The sequence below is a fragment of the Tympanuchus pallidicinctus genome, unplaced genomic scaffold, assembly GCF_026119805.1.
Source record: "Tympanuchus pallidicinctus isolate F22 unplaced genomic scaffold, pur_lepc_1.0 scaffold10, whole genome shotgun sequence".
Taxonomy (NCBI): Eukaryota; Metazoa; Chordata; class Aves; order Galliformes; family Phasianidae; genus Tympanuchus; species Tympanuchus pallidicinctus.
The window spans coordinates 23423280-23443257 of record NW_026294619.1 but is presented as its reverse complement, the minus strand read 5'-3'; positions in this window follow the sequence as shown (position 1 = coordinate 23443257).

Below are 19978 nucleotides of genomic sequence, written 5' to 3'. Positions count from 1 at the left end.
TAGCTGTTCTCCTTGTTGAGAAAAATGGGTTGCAGTAAGCACAGCTTTTCAGAGGACAGGTTCCTCCTACATTTGTGTCATTCTTCAGACTTGTAATTAAATATTGAAGAGATGAAGGAGATTTGGCAGCGGTCTCATTCACAGTGCTCTAGTGTCACATGGTTTGTCTGAAAGAAAAATGGTCTGAAATGGATGAAATAATTTACACTGAAAAAAAGCAACTAGGGACTCACTGGATAAATATTCTCACAACATTTTATCATCAGTACAAATCAGCCCTTTAGAAACATCTGACTTTAGCCATGGCAGCTGAAGGTCCACGTTGACATTAGAGCAGATTTTTGCAGTGCAACATTTGAGTTTTTCTATTTCTTGCCAACCAAATTAGGCTCAAAGCAGTGGGAAACTAGCTCGCAGACATCTCTTGAATGCTGTATTCCTTTTAAGCAGCAATAAGTAATAGATCATTCAGAGCCTTCTAGCTCTAGTGAAAGGCCATCTTTTCTTCTCCCTCCTTTTATGATTTTCAAAAGCATCTCCAATCAAACTGTACAAACAGAACTGCAGTAATTATTTCTGTCTCAAAAATAGAAGATTACTAGTCTGCCTTACCCAGAAGACTTGGTGTTTTCCTAGAAGCTCCTGTAGTTATTTTCTTGTGTCCCTGACATCCCATTTGCCTTCAGCTGTAGACTGTGGAGATTGAAAGAATGAATAAACAAATATAAATTTTCAGAAAGTTTGCAACTACTTGAAATGCTGCTGTCACAAACTGCCCCCATATGAAACACTGTGGCAAGAAACTTCTTTCTCGTACTCTATTCCATTTAATTAGACTAATTCTTCATAAGCTTAGTTGGGGAATGACTAACTTCAGAACCTTAGTTCTAAGGAAATATGGTTTATATTTACATAAAACTTTCTTCCCTGGGGCTCAAGGTGTCAGCATTTCTGCTAACTTTATGCCTCTTCTCAGAACGGGTTTCCTTTTTCTTTTTTTTTTTTTTTTTTTTTTTTTTAATTATTATTATTATTTTTTGTTATTTGTGCTTTTAATTCCCAACCACAGGAGCCAGAAACTGACCAGCACAGACACACACAGCTGAACTGAAGTCTGTATGGCTAAATGCCTCCCCAGTGCAAGGCTGTCTGACCCTTTCCAGGATAAAGACTATTTTATGGGTAACTCCAGGATTGCCCACTTCTTCCATCTCTTTTACATCTTCATTAACCTGAAAGTGTTCTTACTATGAAAAATGTGTGAAAGCTAAACCACTAAGAACTCAGCTGAACAGAACATCGCTTGCGTTGAAGCCACTCTGGCAACATTTTAATGACTAATAAATCAACTTCTTGCTTTAGCAACAGTAATTGACACCACTGCTGCCAGAGAATGTGGTCGTACTGTAGCTGTTCTGATTAACAAACCTGGAAGTCTTTTTCATTTAATTACAGAAATTTCACATCTGGACTGTGAAACCGCATCAAGCTGAACCTTGCAATACAGGTTGGTTGGTCTTTTCATGAAGAGAAGGTTGCTGCTTTGGAGAAACAGGGACAGCTGTGGCTTCTGACCTTTGACAGGAAGAAAGGCAGACAGTAAGAGCCTTTTCAACCAGAGATAGAAGTATAGTTTCAGATTTATCTCTGTGCTTCCAGAGGATATGAACCTTGTTAGAACAGTTCAACAATCTTGAATCTTATGTTCTTCACTCTGCAATGCCTGTGGTAGAGCCAACATACTGTGTGAATTATTTCCTCATAAACTAAGTCTGAATCTGAGCTTCTTATACACTACTACTTAAATCGTATTCTGAGGGGAAGGCAGGGTTTGTGTGACTTCTCTGCCATAATTAAAACTACACAAAGCTCAGATTCTTACAGCCAAAACGACGCACAGTATTTGGAGTACTCAGCAATAAGGAAAACTTTATTTCCTCATTTTCTCTCGTCTTCTCTGATTCAGTAAATTCCATTTCAGAAGCTAATCATATTAAGCAGCTTAAGTTATTACAGGCATGATGGCGAGCGAGCACACTAAGTCTAATACCCAAATTATTCTCAAGGATATAATCCATTGTGTCAGTTAGTGATCAAAGTGTCCATTTGTATTCACAATGCTATACACAAAATGATTTAATTTCAACATCTATGTTTTTAGCCATAAATGATTATGTAATAAACAAATCATTTGGAAGCTAAAAGAGTAGCATGGTTGTAAATCTCTCTCAACTTGCTTATTACGGTTTGTCAAAAATCTGATAAACTATGACCCACAGCAGTTCCCTCAACTGATCAAGATAGGGAGGGCACAAAGGATGCCTTTATTACATTTTCAAAGGCATGTAAAAAGAAGGAATGCTATTAGAGTTGAGCCTGCTGCTCTCTGTCCGCCTTGAAATTGCACTTCAAACATAGGTATTTCTATATTTTTGCTTTATACAGTAAGCCTTGTTTTAAATAAGCAGCCCCAGGAACTAAGAGCTCTTATTGTGAGTCTTTGTTCTCTAAAATAAACAACCGTCCCTCTTTTCTGAATGAGATTTCACACTGATAGCGGAAGAGGCAGACTCTTTGTGGGACACTGTGAAATTGATCCATGTTTTGGAGGTAAAGACAAAGTTTCAGTGAATTCTGGCATAAATGGTCATAAAATAATATTGGCTCTTTCTCAGTAGTTTCTTAGTTAAAAGAAACATCATCTCTGCTAAGCAGTTGTGGCATTTCTTTAGTCTTTTTCTTTAGACAGCATTTGCCCCAGAATCCCAGTTCAAATGAGAAGTTCACTCAGTGTAGATCACAAAATACAAAAATCTCCTGCGTGTTTTGAATCACATTAGAATCACACAATCACTGAGGTTGGAAAAAACCTCTAAAATCATACAGTCTGAATGTCAGCCTTTCCCCCCCATGCCCACTGCCCACGTCCCTCAGTGCCACATCCACACCTCCAGGACGGTGACTGCACCACCTCCATGGGCAGCCTGTGCCACTGCAGCACCGCTCTTGCTAAGAAGAAATTGTTCTTAATACCCAACCTGATTAGTATCCTCACATTCACATACAGCAAGAATTACAAAGTCCTGGAATTGTTAGTGATAAACAGATAAAGGAGCTACAGAAAGATTTGTGTAAAAGCCTTAAATCAACCCAAGGAGTTCTTTGGTTGAGTTACTTTCACTTCTAGAAAATAATGATGAGAAATATGTGGTGCTTTCTTTAATGCAGTCACAGATTTCATTCACAGCTTCATTTTGCTTTAATGTCATGTTATCCCTGAGCACATCCAGTAGCCAACATCTTAGTTTTGCTGGCTTCCCCATCTGAAGCTACTGCTGAATATCTGAATACTCATATAGACTTTGAGTAGTACCTGTCTGAATCCCAGGGTTTAAAGAACCCCCTGTTTGCCCAGCATACAGTGCTGTACCATTTGTGCACCTGAAATATCATCTACATCAGGAAAATCTCACTGCTCTCTGTATTTCCAGATATCCCCACAAAGCATATCTTGATATATTCTCGCTGCAAGGCCCTCACTCTCCTAGAAGCAGCCCTTCTGGCACCAGGGTTCAACACCAACAGTTTGGGTCCTCCTCACCTCCACAGTCATCCCTCAGTGGGGAGGTTGGGGGGGCACTGAGTTTCATACAAGCCCCAGTGAGTGGTTTTATCTTTAAGGTAGATGTTCAGCCACTCTAAAAAGAGACACCTGGCACCATACATATATATACACACAAACATAGGCTGTAGTGAACAGGTATCTTTTTTTTTTTTTTCCCTTTGTTTGAGAATTTCTACAGAAGTTGAGGTTACGTACCCAGGGATGTATGATAACAAGAGAAATGATTGGATACTTAGCAGCACAATAATTGGTTTCTTCAGACCATAGTCAATTCGCCACCTTGTGCTTTTTTATAGGCCAACAAGGTAGCATTCAGTCACGCTCATACTATTAAATTAAACAACAAAAGAAAATCTATATCTGTCATGTTGTTAAAGCTATACTAATGAGAAGGGAAAAGAAAACATAGAGCTGTTGATGTGTATCAGATATCAGGCAACCTATATTTCATACAAAAATAAAAAAATAAAGGATTATCTGAAAAGGAAGTACATGCCGCTTTTTGAGAGCTTAGGCTCTTTCTCTTTCTCTCTGTCTTTAAGGTAGATAAATGTAAAACTTACAGATATTCCTAAAAACAGCAAGCACATGGGCACATCTTTAAAATTTGCCCTATTCAGGCTAGCTAAAACTTTGAGCAGCTGAAGAAAGAGCTACTCGTTATGTGATAGCTGTTAGATGTTAGATAGCTGTTAAGTTAGATGAATCACCCGTTTGAAAACACGTTGTTCTCTTTATTGCCCACAGAGAGATCCCAGGTGAAATGTGTAGTCTGAACACCTAGGGTGGGAATTCAGTTGTTTAAATAAAAGGTTTCAGAGCAATTGCCTCTTTTAGCTTATCTGGAAGAGCAGTACAGGGCTGGTGGGGGATGATCTGTGGCTCCCTATCACTTTTAAAGCACTAGTTTTTGAAGGTCAGGTGGATTTGGCTGGTGGTACCTAAATGGTAGTGGGTATTTATGTTTTTGCTATTGATTTACATCTGGAATACAGCAGTTAGCAGAGGTTGAGTATTCCCCTGGTTTATCCCTGTATGCCACAGGAAAAAAGATTCTCATGATAGGAGACCTGCAGCTCTTGAGAATTTGAGTGACAAAGAAAAGAAAGGTAATTTGGATCTTTTTGCTGTGCCAATACATAATAGAAACCAGACTTTAAGCCACATGGAATTGTTGCTTCTTCAATTATTGTGCTTAGTATGCTGTATAGCTCTAATAACACCTACTGAGCCCTACTGTTGTGACAGCACTGAAATCAGATGAACAGGGGTTTGTGGTGAGATATCTCTAAACTGCAGTGGTTCTCAGGCATTATCGTGTCTGCAGGAACTTCAGATGGATGAAATTCTTGAGTTCATAGTTTCTTTTTCAAGAAAGCAAAAGCACTCCTAAATCTGAATTATATTTTATATCTGATCTTTTACTAGATTGCCTGTAGTATCTTGCTGGCCAATGCTTTTATTTCTGGAGTTCCTCAGTTATGTATTCTTCAGATGTGGTATGCATTAATATTTCTTAATGACATGCTAATGTAGTCAGTCTCCCATTTATTTTTAGACCTGTAACTGCACGTTAGTTTTTTGTTGACTGATACACAACTGAATCTTTTTGCTGTAGAGCCACAGAAACAAGACCTGCTTTGTGTGTGAACATCTATTTATACATGTGCAGGTGAGAAAGCATGTATGTTTGTGTATGTAATAATCCTGTATAGAAAAATCCTGTTCTTGGGCCTTGGCAGCTTCTGCCTTAAGAATCTCTGAAGTGCTGGGTAAGGCAGGTCCCTGTCTGCTGATTGCATTTTGTTGGACATTATTTCTTAGTTATGAATACCATGAATGTGAGAAAGCCGCTCATCCGTTTCGAGTGTAGAGGTTAAAACTGTTTTGTCTACTGTTGTGTGAGTGTCAGTTGCCCAAACTAACATGCAGCAAACAGTTATCAACTGAGATGTCAAAAAAGGCTGTCACTGCAACAGCTGGAGAAGCTACATTCATATCATTGCTGAAGGAAATGCTTGCTTAGCCAATGTCTGTAGGTAACAGTGAATCTATTAAACTCTGCATTCTTTGCCTGGTACTTCATGTTTCATGAATATCTGGTGCTGGTGGTGAGTAGAAAAGATGTTTGTGTTTCAAGGGTGAATCATGGCCATGTCTCTAAAGATGTACATTTTAATTATATCATGTTTATGAGCACTATTGATGAAGGAGACCTTACCTCATCCATTTTGTTTCTCTTTGGCTCAGCTAGGAGCTGGTATAAAGAAACTAGATCAGCACTGTTTCAGGAAGCCAATACTGAATGATGAGTGCAATTTTGATTCTTCTGTAATGTCTTAGATTAAGAATAAAACAACTTCTCTGATTGAATCCTTCAGTTCTATCATTCTGGAGGCAATAGCATGTTAATTCAAATAGAAAAGGTATAAATGGTGATTTCATTTACTTCTTTAGTGGAGAAAAAATGGGTTTTCCACAGCAAGGCTTACCTGTGGGAAACAAAATGGCATTCCAGTAACCATCAGTGTACTGCGGATCATCACCTGGAACGTAAATAATGCATGGCCTTGTGTCAGCTGGCATTAAGCAGCACCGTTTCGCTCATGTGTCGTGAGTAGTATTTTGTACTTTCTGTTATGTATAAATGAGCTGATCTTAGTTGGGTCAAATATTAAGAGTTTAATTAGAGATGCTAGGCATTCTTGATGTAAATTATCCTAAAGCTAGCAAAACCTCTTACTGCTGAAATATCTCCTAAATATCAGATTATGTATGTTACAGTGAACAATCTTCCCTCTTTTTCCTGACAAGAAGTTGTTTGAAGAGGCTTCTCTAAATGAGTGCTGGAACACTTGAGTTTGGGATGGGGCTTAATTAGTGGAAGGTAAATGTTCCAGAGACTTGCAAGTTTTACTAATTGGGTTTTCTGTACTCTCAGGGATGAGCAGTTATTCTGGAAAATGTGTGAGCAGCTGAGAGTATCTGTGTTATTACTGTCAGAGTGCTGCAAGTGCCTTGAAATGCAAAGGCATGAGGTCAGAGACCAGTAGAACGTGAAGGAGGAGATAGCTGTTTTGCAGGCACCCTGTCCTGCTGAAGTCCTGTTACCATTCATCCCTGCTGCTTGCTGGAGAAGCAGCAAAAAGCATGGCTCAGGTCCTCCAGGGTTTTTCCTTCAGCTGCCTTTTCTGTCTCTGCCGGTGGTGCTGCCTTTCTCTGGCACCAGCCCTGACTGCTTGCTGCTGTTGGCAGCACAACAGAGGCCAAGTGGATGGTTGCTTACCTGGCTGTGCAGCAAGGTCTGGAACCTGTGATTTGTGTTTTTTTGTCATGTAACAGAGGGACTATGATGCCATCTTACAGCAGAATCTCTCCATGCATAGATTCTCTTCCACATAAGGCCCAATGGAGCCTTTACTTGCAGAGGATAAAAGACAGAAATAAGAGTGAAGAGTAAAATATGTAAGTACAGTGACTTCATTTAAAAAATTATGACTACATTTAAATATTATATCTTATCAGTGAAGGGAGAAACTGGTACAAAACAGACAGCCATGGTAGTGCTTCAGCAACTTGGAATATACTTTACAAATGCTGTCTATATTCAGTGCTGAAAATCATGGTTATGTTTGAATGAGGCACATGTTATGAGTCTTAGTTCTATCCTAGAGTAAAAATAGGAAGACTTTCTAAATGTAAAGCTGGTTGAGTATGTTGACCAAGAGTATTTGATGCTATGTTGTCTCAGAAATAGAAGCAACCAGTATGCTGGCTTGAGTAACTTGACTAGGAAATATTCAGAGCCATAATTTCTATTCAGAGAAATAGACCTCAAGGAGACTTGAGCATCTACTCAAAGCAGATGTGTAGATCTTATGCTAACCTGACACTGTGGAAGGTTTTCCCTAATTCTTTTTAATTGAAGTCACACACAAGAAGGAAATATGAATCTGCAAGCGCCGTTAATACTGAGGAAATTTTGGAACTGCAAGTTTCTGGAGGAAAGATCAGGCCTTTAAAAAGACAAAGTTCAAGAAAATGATACAAGATGTCAAAGATGAGAAATTACTCATTTAATTTATGCAGGAGGAAATGACTTTGTATCAAATGGATTGGGCTTCCAATGGGAACATAATCTAGCTTTGAAACTACCTGAGCCACTAGAATACTGCTTACACTCTCTCTTTAGCATTCTCTGTCTGATCTATAAGCTTACCATAGTTTATAAGACATCATAATGAAAACTACATTTTTTAATGTCTTTAAGACAAGTGAGATTAAGAGATCAAAATAACTATCTGAGTTTAATAAGGTTTATTTTTCACGGATTAAAACCATGATACCAACAGGGTTTGTTTTTATTTCTAGAGAAGATGAAGTGGTATTTCAATTAATAAAGACCAAGAAACAATTTTCTGAAACACTTATGTTCTATCCATGGCAAACTCTCATTACTGCTCTCATTTTATTTAGAGATTAGAAACAAAGGGCAGGTGTAACCAAAGGTTAATATTGTCCTTATATAGCTTCTTGTTTGTTTCCAATGCTCACAAGAAGTTTAGAGAATGGATATTTTAGAGGCAGATTTAAAGCAGAAGTTTGCTTTGGACAGTCTGAGTCCAAACTGGAGGACAAGTATATTTCTGAAGATGAAGGTTGGCCTCCAAATACTCCCAAAGTCATTGACAGCATGGTGATTTTATCCCTTAATCTGGGTATAACTATTCACTGAGGAAGCAATGGTACTGTTTTATTTGCTGCCAAGCTTCCAGTTGTTGGAAAAGATATGGTGAAGTCTGCTATTCTAACACTTGGATTGCGAATTAACATATTGAGCAAGTAAGGGAGATCTTAAGCACAGTATATGTGATCCTTATCTTAATATGCTATGGAGCTGTTATCCCAGGCTTTGACTGATATTAGATACAGACTTCAGGAATGACAAAAGATGGCACCTTTGCCTCCTTTTCCATTCTGTGTACCAAACTGCCACACTAAATGTTCTTCTACTTTGTGTTAAACCTACATGAGGTATTGTTATTGTTTGTGGGACTTGATAGAGGACAGATGCAGATTCTGTAACTTCGATGCGTTTGTGTATTTTTAACTGGAGGCAGGTTTAAAGCTATGTAAATGTGGTGGTATAGCTGTACTTGGCAGTTCAGCCTCAAATTCCATTCCCCAAGCAAAATGGGTAGGATGGTAAGGGACTGCCATGGGGTTTTGCTGCTCATCCAGACAAATGCATCAAACTCTTTTCAGGGATTTGAAGCCTGAGACTTATGGGCATGGAAGGCAAATGAGGTATGTATCCAAACCTAAAGCTTAACGGATGCTTCTTGGCCCCCAAATTAAATATCAGCCCAAAAGGAAGGGAATTTAGATTGAAGGGTTCAGGGTGTCCACCTGCACATAGGTGTGTTTAATAGTGTTTTGAGGTATTCTGAGGCACAATTTCCATCCTTCCTACTCTCTGGGCTGCTATTACATCATGTTCCACATGGACTGTGCAAATGATGTCAAAAGACACAAAATACAGGCAACACACTTGGTCTTGTGTCACACTTGGTGAAAGTCAGAAATGCTGAATAACTTAATGTGGCCAGGAAAGAGACTAGAATAACTCGTTCATAATTGTCAGCTTGACTTTTTTTTTTTTAAAGCTGAGGGATAAATCATATATTTACACCATTCCACTTTAAGTTTACTTTACAACCATATACACAAGAAATGTAATTCCACATACAGGCTGGTTTTAACTTTGAGTTTATTCCTTTGTTAAGAAACAAAATGGATCTCGTGGTACATTTTTATATGTATGAAGTCACAAGATAACAGGAATCAAATGTAGCATCACCTCAGACTTGGCAACAGCAATGTCTTGTTGGAAAATGAAAAGGATACGATGAGTGAAACTTAGCAGAGGAAAATGGTTATGACTGCTGTCTTACTTTACAGGCAGGGAAAGAAGAGGCAGAGTTTCTGGTTTTAATTTATCCCTAAAATGTAGAAGGAAAATAGCTGGACAAGAGTAATGAGGATAATCCATAAGAATTAAAACCCAGTAAGTGTTGGAGGAGAACAGAATTCTAGCAATAAATCCAGGACACCAGTTTATTTTTAGGATCATCTGAGGAATCCTAAACTGACCCAGCTCGTAGTGATTTTTGCCTCACTTCCAAGTGAATTTCTCTGCGAGTCCAAGTCCTGCCAAGTGAAAATGCAGGATTGCTGATAACAGGCAGAAAAGCTCCCCACCGCCTCCCTTTAGAGGCACACTTGCAATGTTGCACTGCATTGTTGCTGCTGTTCCTTTGGGTGATGCCACGAGGAGCAGCCCTAGCAAGCTGGGTGTAAATAAGCACAAATTGACTTTCAAGTGATTATCAGACACCTGGAGAATCATATCTTCTGTTTAATGGAAACACAAATCCAACTTTACTAAATTCTCAAGGCAGTCCTTGTAATGAGTGTGACTGATATAGCTATCCCACTGAGTTACAAAACTGCATTCAGAATCAAACTGACCATTAAACTCACATCAGAGTTGCATTTTGGAGGGTTTAGACACTATGAAAGAATGTAGGACTGCAGAAAAGAGAACTACTTACCTTCATTATGTGATATTTCAAGTTGCTCCCCAGGAAACACAGCAAACGCATCCAGGAAATAACAAATGCAATAGTCTCATTTGTTTGACACAGCATGACTTCAGCCTGCTCAGACCAGTATCCTGCATGCAGATGCATAGAGCAGGGTGTTAGAGATGGATGTGTTTTCCTAACATTAAGTTCTTTAACATAAGCGTGAGATAGAATGTTATTTGGTTAATCTTGATTGTAAAATAAGCAGATAAAAGTGTGCTGATATCTTCCCTTGTCTATAAAAGAAAGTCTCTTGGTATATGAATCTTGCTCTGACCATGTCTGCCACCTTCCTCCTGAGCTCAGCAGGAATGTGAGGTGCCTGCTGAAGGCCTTTGGAGATCTAAAACAGTATGTTTGGAAAATGGTGGGTTTTTTCTCATGAATTCTCATTGCTATGAAATGATCCTGGAAGAAAGGAGGAACACTGAGGAGGTGGAGAAAGCAACCAAGTTATAATCCATCTTTTCCAGCAGTATTCACAAAACAGTACCTAACAGAAGCAGGTAATGATTACTGTGTTAATCCCTCCTGCATATTTTTTACGTTATCTATTTGGATTTTTTTTCCCAAGTCCCATAATATAATTAAAAAAACAAAACAAACAAACAAACAAAAAAAAAAACCACTCAGGATGCAAAATGTTGCACAAGCTGATGTGATTTTTATACATCACTTGATAGCTAACGTGTCACGCAGAAAACCTGCGTTTATACATTCCAGAAATGTTTTGTATCTGGCTTTTTGATTTGTTGATACCTCCTTGTTAAGAAGCAAAAGCATTTCAACCAACTATGTTGTTAAAGACATCAATCCAATTTAATTCAGCATGAGGGTGATTACACAGTTTTTTTGCACTATTGTAGTCGAATTGGTTTCAAATCCAACTTTAACTTGATCTATGGCAATTTTCTATTATAGCCCCAGATATCAGCTATTTCTAGAAGTCATCAGCCAAGGTTTTCTTCAGGAAGGCATTGTACTTAAAGGTCTGAAAATTACCCATCCAAATATGTAAACTCACAAGCATACCTTAGAGGATGCAATTGTAGCCATAACAGCATTATTATTTCTTAGTTCATGTTTCTCTTGGTTTAAGTATTAACTCTTTACAAGCTGCTACAAACTAAAAATCAGATCTGCATGGAATTGCTTGACACAAACTGAGTACAGCCCATGAACTTAATCTATTCCATGACCAGTGCATGCCTGAAAAGAACAGTTCAATTTTTCAGTGTGCTTGTGAGTGGGAATTCTTCACTTGCTTATTTTATGGAAAGCTAAAGAACCAAGAGGATGTGTGACTTTGTCATGCAAAGCCCTAAAGAGAAAGATGTCCAGACTTGTAACCTTGTGCTTTAAGAAAAACCTGATTGAACTTGTGTGAATGTCACTTAAGGGATTTTGCAGGATTTCAGTACAAGGTTTTTCTCCTTCTTGCCAATCCTGCAGGATGCTCCTATTTGTGCTAGGCTTCCATGGGACAGCTCTATATTAATATTCTTCAAGTGGAATATGGTAGAGTGAGCACTTTGGAGCTGTTGGAAGATGGAAATCTTCCTAAAGGAAGATTTTCCTAAAGGAAATCAAAAGGAAAATGGATTATTGAGGAACTCTATTTTGTTGGTGACAAAGCTGCTTCTATGCGTGACCCAACAGAAATAAGAGATCAGGAAAATATTTTAATAGCTTTAAAGGAGTCTCAGTTTGGGCTTTAGGTGATGGCTGGGCTGCAGGTAGAGCTGGCCTAGGAAGGAAGTCTATTGTACAAGTGCATAGACTCTGTCTGGTCATATCCTTTAACCTACAAGTTATCTTACTAGTCCTGAAATATAAGGATGTGAATGGTATCCTTGTAGTGCAATCACAGTATTTTTGCTACCAACCGTATGTGTTCTTATATCTGTGAGTGAAGAAGAGGTCTACTTCTGAACCTCTGGATTGGGGAGAACCTGGAAGAAGCTCAAGCCTTTCCCTTCCCCCGGTCTTTTTTTGGTACTCGGAGGTCTACAGACCAAAGAGAGCAGCTTTGTCAGTCTCCCAGCTAGAATCCCAGGATCCTTTACTGCTCAGATGGACACACCAGGGTATTTTATGGTATTTTTTATGGTATTTTATGCATCATTTATTTCCTGAGTAGCTGAAGCTCAGAGCTTCACCGTAACTCTCAGAGATGCTGCCAGGCAGCCAGATATAATATGAGGCCAGCAGAATGCTGATAGCTTGTCAAAACTAAGGGAAGGTAAACACTGTGAACTGCCAGAGGGAGAGCTCCTGGCTGATGGGATGCATCTTGCTGTGAGAAAGTTTGTCACAAACTGCTCGGATTTTGCTTGCACTGGGATGTTGCTTTGGGATGCGGCTGGCTGTTGATGCCTGGACTGCTGCTGCCCTACAGCAATCACAGTTAATCCACTGCTTGAGGCCAGGGATGAAAGCTCACTGGAGCCCGCAAGCCCCAAAAATCTGCACAATCAGCCACTGGCTTTGGGAGCCCGGTTTTGATTTGCTGAGATGGCAGCTGTTCTTTGACAGATGTATAATGGAAATGGAGGTATGATTAAGGGGACAGGAGGTAGCTAGAGATGATAAAGGGCTTTATTTACTTCTTCATCAAATAAAACCTGATGAGATTTTAATCTCTCAAAAGAGATGTACAGAAATGGAGAAAAACAGCCTACCTACAGCCTACGCTTTTAAAAGAATTAATCCTTTTTATTAATGCTTTCCCCTACTTCTCTTCAGCTCCTTGCTTCCATCATGCTGAAATCTGGACCAAAATGTCTAGACAAAGTTGATCGTGTTTCTTCAAGTGCCCTTTGCAAATCAGAGATAATTGCAAAGTTAGAAGGATTTTGCTGATAGTTGTCTAAATGCTTCTGCAGTCAACTGGCATTCTGCAAGCTTGTTCTCATAAGGGTGATGGAAGCTCACTAAAAATGGAAATACCAGTTTTCACAAAGCTTGTTTGTTCCTTAAAAAATAAAATACTATCTTAATCCCAGAGCAGAAAACCTCTTACACGGAAGGTAATTAATGTTGAAACTTTGATGTTAATTAATCAGACCATTGATATTTGGTGATGAGTTGACATTCCCAGGGTATTTCCAGGTTAGAGCAAGAACATTTTAAGTGGTGAATTTCCTTTTCTTTCTATAGCCACCACTTTTGCCATGGAAGTGAATTCCAGAATATTGGTCTAATCCACACCTAGTTTATAATCTAATTATAATCTAAGATAGGTCAGACCAATATTCTGAAATTCATTAAAAATATGGAGGAAACTTTTGATCAGACTTCACTGGCATGAGCAAAAACTGCAAGGGGATGAAGTTTGTACAGACTCTTGGTTTGAAATCTGTAACGTTCAGAGCTCTGTTTGTACTATGCTATTATCTTTTTGAAACCACTGCTTTAGTCAATTTCAAATTAAAAAATGGTGGCACTGGGGGAACAAATCGAAGGATGAAAGGAGTGTGCTTTCTTACTCCGTGACAACACAGCGCATGTTTCTAACTTTAAAAAATAATCAGGAAAACCAGAAATTCACCTTTAAAACACCAACAGCCTCCTAAGATTCTCACTGGATTGAACGTTTCTGGGATGGCAAAGCAGTGACACTGGCCTAAGGGAATATTTGACATCAGAGCCCACTAAGAAGACACAGTTTGTTTGGCTTCACACTGTGAAAATCGCACTCGCTTTATAAGCAAGGCTCATTAAATTTTGTTTTCCTCTTTTTTCACAAAAGTTAAGCACTACATATTTTCCTTAAAAGACATTGCTCTCCTGCATGAATTATTTTGAACTATTTCTCCTCTTCTAATTCTGTTCCGTGCTTGCGAATCTCAGGCTGTGGGGGACTGTTACATGGTGTAATAAACTGGAGCTGCAGAGGTTGGCTGTAATTGATCTTAAAACTTCCTTCTTTTCTGACTATCCAAACAAAGGCATTTTGTTTCTTTTGCCAGCTGTTAGAAGCAGTAATTCCTGTAATCAAGATGAGGGTGCTGCTGCTGCGTTTCTGTTCTGCTGTGGGGTGAATATCAGAATATTAGGAACTCTTTTTAAAATTGAAAACTGATTCACTTTCCCAGGTATTCTTTCTGTGCAGATTAGGCTGCTTTACGATTTACTGGTTTGAGTGTTAGTTTTTAACCTAAGGAGAGCTTTCTTTGCATTCAGATAAATATCTTGGTGTGTGCATATGGGGACTTGGAGATAGTTGCCATCCATTTTGTGGGATTTTGGCTGAGCAGCCCCTCTACCACCGAGCACCTTGCTGGGAAGCCCCTGCTGCTTGGTTCAGACTTTGATTTGTTTCATATTTTTTTTCTTCCCCCAGGAGTAACAGGCAGTTTGTTCATCACAAAATCAACCATGGTGTACCATTTAGAGGAGGTAAGTCAATAGAAGAGAAACAGCAGAACATTACTTACATGGACATTCTCAGAGTAATCCTTCAAGAGTTGAAGTCCAAAGTTAGCAAACCTTCTACCACATCCTTCAGCAAAAATACTGTTCAGCAGAGCGTATGTCAAAAGGTGTCAACAAATATTCCTGACAGCATTGGCTAGATTAAATGAACTCTCTCAATCATCTGTTCTTATACAACATCTTGAGATGAGTGTCAGGTGCAGCAGTTTACTCCTGGCTGGGTCACCAGTCTGTAACTCCAGAAACTCTCAGAACAGATTGACATCCCACATCATTTTGGGAATTATAGAATCACAGAATGGCCTGGGTTGAAAAGGACCACAATGATCATCCAGTTTCAACCCCCCTGCTGTGTGCAGGGTCACCAACCACCAGACCAGGCTGCCCAGAGCCACATCCAGCCTGGCCTTGAATGTCTCCAGGGATGGGACATCCACAGCCTCCTTGGACAACCTGTTCTAATGCATCACCACCCTGTGAGTGAAAAACTTCCTCCTAATATCTAACCTGAACCTACCCTATCTCAGTTTAAGACCGTTCCCCCTTGTCCTATCACTACCCACCCTCGTAAAAAGCCATTCCCTCCTGTTTATATGCCCTCATCAAGTATTGGGAGGGAACAGAGGATACTGAGTGCAGATGTCTCAATAGCATAACAAGAGCAGTGTAAGCAGTGTTCAGCCCCCGACCTGCATTCTGAAGTTCAGCAACTAGTTTCCATCTTCTAAAAACAATTTTGCCCTCCAACAGTTTTGATTTAAATAGTGGAAAACTGGCACAACACTGTTATAATAGGTGAAGCATGCAGCACCATGTCTTGCATCTGTCAACAGGATTTTATTATTTCTGCTTTACCACAGAAAACACTTGTCTTAACTTTCACTGGTCATGGTGATCTCTGCGGGTATTTCTGCAAGTTTCTTTGGAAACCTGTTTTGTGAGACATGATAGAGCTTAACGCCTCCAAGCATATTTCATATTGATGTGATTTTTAAGTCATTGTTATGAAGTTGTTCCTGTTTTACTGTTTGGGGTTGCTTGATAGCCTTGTGCTCTTTTGAGAGCCAGCACTCAATGGAATTGAAGAGCAAATAAAAATAAGTATCACACATCAGACATCCTCATAAAACCACCTACAACCTGTTCTGCCTGCTAACCAAACAAAATAAGGAGTGTCTCTGTTATTTTCTCTTAATGCAGTAGGTTTTCTTGTGGGCTTTAACTTCTGCTACCTTCACACAGGCATGTATTATCTAGGTTTATTCTGAGTTTTATTGACTTGCAAAACAGAGAAGTGGCCTATCCACTTCTGAAGAATTGCCACCTGCTGACAGATTGTTGCATGCGCTAGAATGGCATCAGGGAGGGGTGAGAAACTTGAAGAGGAAGGTAAGCACAGCCCTACAGGCTTGTTATACAAGGCTACAAACCGGTGTCCAGTTTCACTAATGTTGTTAGACTTTGCTGACCTCCTCTGCAGCCACCAGCTATTCAGCTGAGGCAGCTGGTGTGTACAAAAGCGCAGCTGAAGTCAGACTGTGGGCTTGTATCTATGCAACCTCACTGACTTAACTAGATATGACCAAGAACAGCATGTGGCCTGCTAAGCGCCTCAGGAGGTGGACCAGGCCCATTCTTTCAATGAGTAATTGTAGACCTCTCCCTTCAGAGGCTGGCTGTGGATTATAAACAGATGAGAGGAAGAAACCTGTCCGTAGTCACAATTCAGGGATGTGAAATCCAGAGGGGAACAGAATTTGAGCACACCAAGCATTTTTTGTTCTGATCTTTAGATCACTTTTGAAAGGTACAAACAGGGAAACTTATGTTAGGACAGCAGATGACACATTTGCCCCCTCTCTGCAGGGAGGCTGTGCTGGCCTGAAGCAGTTCCCATGAAGGTTTTATCTGAACACATCATGTTGCGATCCGCGGTAGACTCAGATGCTTTGCAGGCAACTTGTCTTTCCCTGTAAGAGGAGAAGTGAGGACTTAAGAGCAAAGGGCACAGTGTGCAGTGGGAGGAACTTTGCAATGTAAGATGGCCTTTATTCACAAGGTTGGCAGGGCTGCCTTCTACAACTGATAGATTTGGGATTATAAATGCCTAGAATCATAGTATTGTTTGAGTTCGAAAGGGCTCTTAGAAGTCATCTAGTCCTAGCCCTCTGCAGTAAACAGGGGCACCTACAGCTAGATCAGGTTGCTCAGAGCCCCATCCAGCCTGACCTTGGATGTCTGTAGGGATGGGGCATCCACCACCACCTCTCTGGGCAACCTCTTTTCAGTGCTTCGTTACCTTTATTGTGAAAAATACCTTCTTTATATCTAATCTGAATCTTCTCTCTTTTTGTTTGAAATCATTTTTCCTATCAGAACAGACCTGCTAAAGAGTCTGTCCCCTTCTTTCTTCTAGCCCCCCCTTTAGATATTGAAAGCTGAAAATCTGTGGGTGTGGACAAAAGATGCTGAATTCTGTCAGCAGTAGCTGATTCTCAGACTGGAGAAAGGAATATAACTCAGCAGTCCAGTAGAGATTTCTGATTCTGAGCTGGGATAATGGAATGGCTTGTCAAATAATTCAGAATTACCACCTGAGCAGTACAATGCCAGAAAGCTGATGCTGTGTTAGTGTAGAAACCCAACAATGCTGCAAAGCAGATATTTTTACATTAAAGTAAAAATATAGGTACAAAATGGAATATAGCAAAGCTGTGCATGAAAATGTTTGCAGTGCTCTGCTGTTCATACACCTGCCTGGGTTCTCAGTTTAAGCTTTCCAAGCTAAAGACACCACGGTGATTGCAGAAGACATGCTGTGTTTTGTATCATTATTTATGGTTGTGGATTTCCTTCCATCTATACACTCTAATTAAATGTTCCTATCATCCTGTAAATTAGCCTTTCTCATTTTAAACGTCACATTTGCAACTCCATGTAGCTATTTTCATTTCAGCACTGAATCAGCAATGTACTGAAGCACATGAATGATCTATTTGAACCCAATGGGACTCCACACATCCTTAAAATTAGGCATAGATTTCAAACTACCATACAGAGATGGGGATAAAGGAGGTGGTTTGCATCTACTGTAAACAATGTTATTGAACTGGATGCTTCCAAACTCTGTTTTTACCAACATATTGTGTTTTCAGCAGAATCATAGTATTGGAGCTAGATACCATATGTGAGGTGTTCACATTGAATCGCTTCTTTCAAAGCCACCATTTCTCTAGAGGCAAAGCAGTTTTAAGAGGCTCAAGCCCTCTCTTGCCCTCTTTCAGTTCATTGCCCTTTCAAACATGCCACTGAGACAGGTGGCAGAACCTGCACCAGGAAGGGCATTTTACATGGGTATGGATCATTGTGTTTTTCAGAATTGCTACATGCTCTTATATCACATGGGTGTATCTGTGATGGTGATAATCTATGACGTATGAACAGGAGCAGATAAGGGAGGTGGGAAGACTGTTGCCACCTCAGTCCATTGAATTCCTGAAGAAAGCACATGTCTGCATCCTGGGAAATCTCTGCTGTGATCTTCTCTCCTAAACTTGCATACTTACTAAAACCTGTCGCTTTAACAGTTTAACCAAAGCTTGCCTATATTCACTAGTAATGGAACAATGAGAATTACCCATGAAGAAATTGGAATGCTTAAGAAAAGAATGGAGTGAAACATTCCATGTTGCCTTCTATAGTAGAATATGAAAATCTGTATCAACTACCTCTAATTTTCAACCTAAGAAACAGAGGGACTCAAATAAATAAATGGAGGTACTACGTGCTCTAAGATTCTCTTAGAGACAGAAAATTCATACAATGGTAAAGTTCTTTTTGTGACTTAACATCTACTAATGGGGATGGACGTAACCCAAAGCTGTGGATGACAAGAGGCTACCGTGACAAAAGTTTAGGCAATGTGGTGACAGTCTGCAGGGAGCCTGGATCTCAATTAAAAAGCCAGCACACATAGCTCTATAAATTGAAGACAAAGAGAGAGCAGGGGATGGTTATATGTACTGTTTAGCCAGAAGACCTATTTAGAGATGCCAACAGAGTGAATGGGAAAGGATCCAGTATGAGGAAAGGAGGTTTAAGAAAAAATCAAATGGGGGGTATTGGTCTATTTGTTTCACTGCATAGGTTTTGAAAAACAGATCAGTCTGGGAAGAAAAAGTCTGATTGTTGGTTTCCAGTTGATATTCTGTTTCATGCAGGCTTTAAAGGTAAGGGGCCCAGTGACGTTAACACTGCTACTAGAATAATTTGCTGTCTAGCACAGCTCAGTCCATAACTTAACCAGTTTTTCCATCAAACCCTTACCTTCTGTCTGAAGATAACTTCTAAGAATTTAGTGCTGATGTACAGGTGCTTGGATGAAGAATGAACACCCTTCACTTACTGAGATGTTTTTTAATTCCTGAATTTCTCCAGCTTCAGCTACCAGCCAGCACATGAGTCAGTAAATAGGTTTTTTTACATCTCATTCTACAAGAAAACATCACTGAGGTGCTTTATATTAGATAGAAAAACTACTTTACCCACTGGTGTTCCAACAGTAGTAACCTCTGACTCTAGAACTAGGCTACTGCAGTACAGGGAATCCAATTAAACTGCCTCTCCATGAGAAAAACAAAACAATATTCAGCACACACAACATACTCCAGCTACCTAAAAGCTGTTCTGTGCAAAATAAAATTGAGGTTATTAAGCTCCAATTCCTATTTATCTATGTAGATAACTAGAGAATAACTCTGTTTTGCATTAAAAACAGAGTTTTGCAAATGAGAGGGAGAAGCATAATTTTGTGGGGCTGGGATTTTATTTTTGTTTGTTTTGGCAATTTGTTGTTGTTACTGTTGTTTAGTGCTGAGTGTGCAATGTCCCCATAAGTTGGATATTGCCACAGTGGATGACCAGACACTTGGCCTCAGTGCAGAAGTGATACCTTCTGGCTTTTCACGCGCTGCTGTAGGAAGAGTACTAGAGAAGGGATCCGAAACCTATACAGCTCCTCAGTCTGTATTTGTCTAAATGGGATCTTAAAATAGTGAGGACAAGGACATCTCAGGTATTCTGCCTTTATTTAGGGTTTGGGGTTTACTTGTGATTGCAACTCTTCCTCCGTTTAGGATCCCAAGACCCATATCTGCATTTAACAGTGGTTTTCTTTGTTTCTTTGCAGAAAATAAAACAAGGATTCTTTTATCTTTAAAAAAATTGCCCCAGAACTGTTATTGTATACTTTTTTAAGTTTGAACTGGCA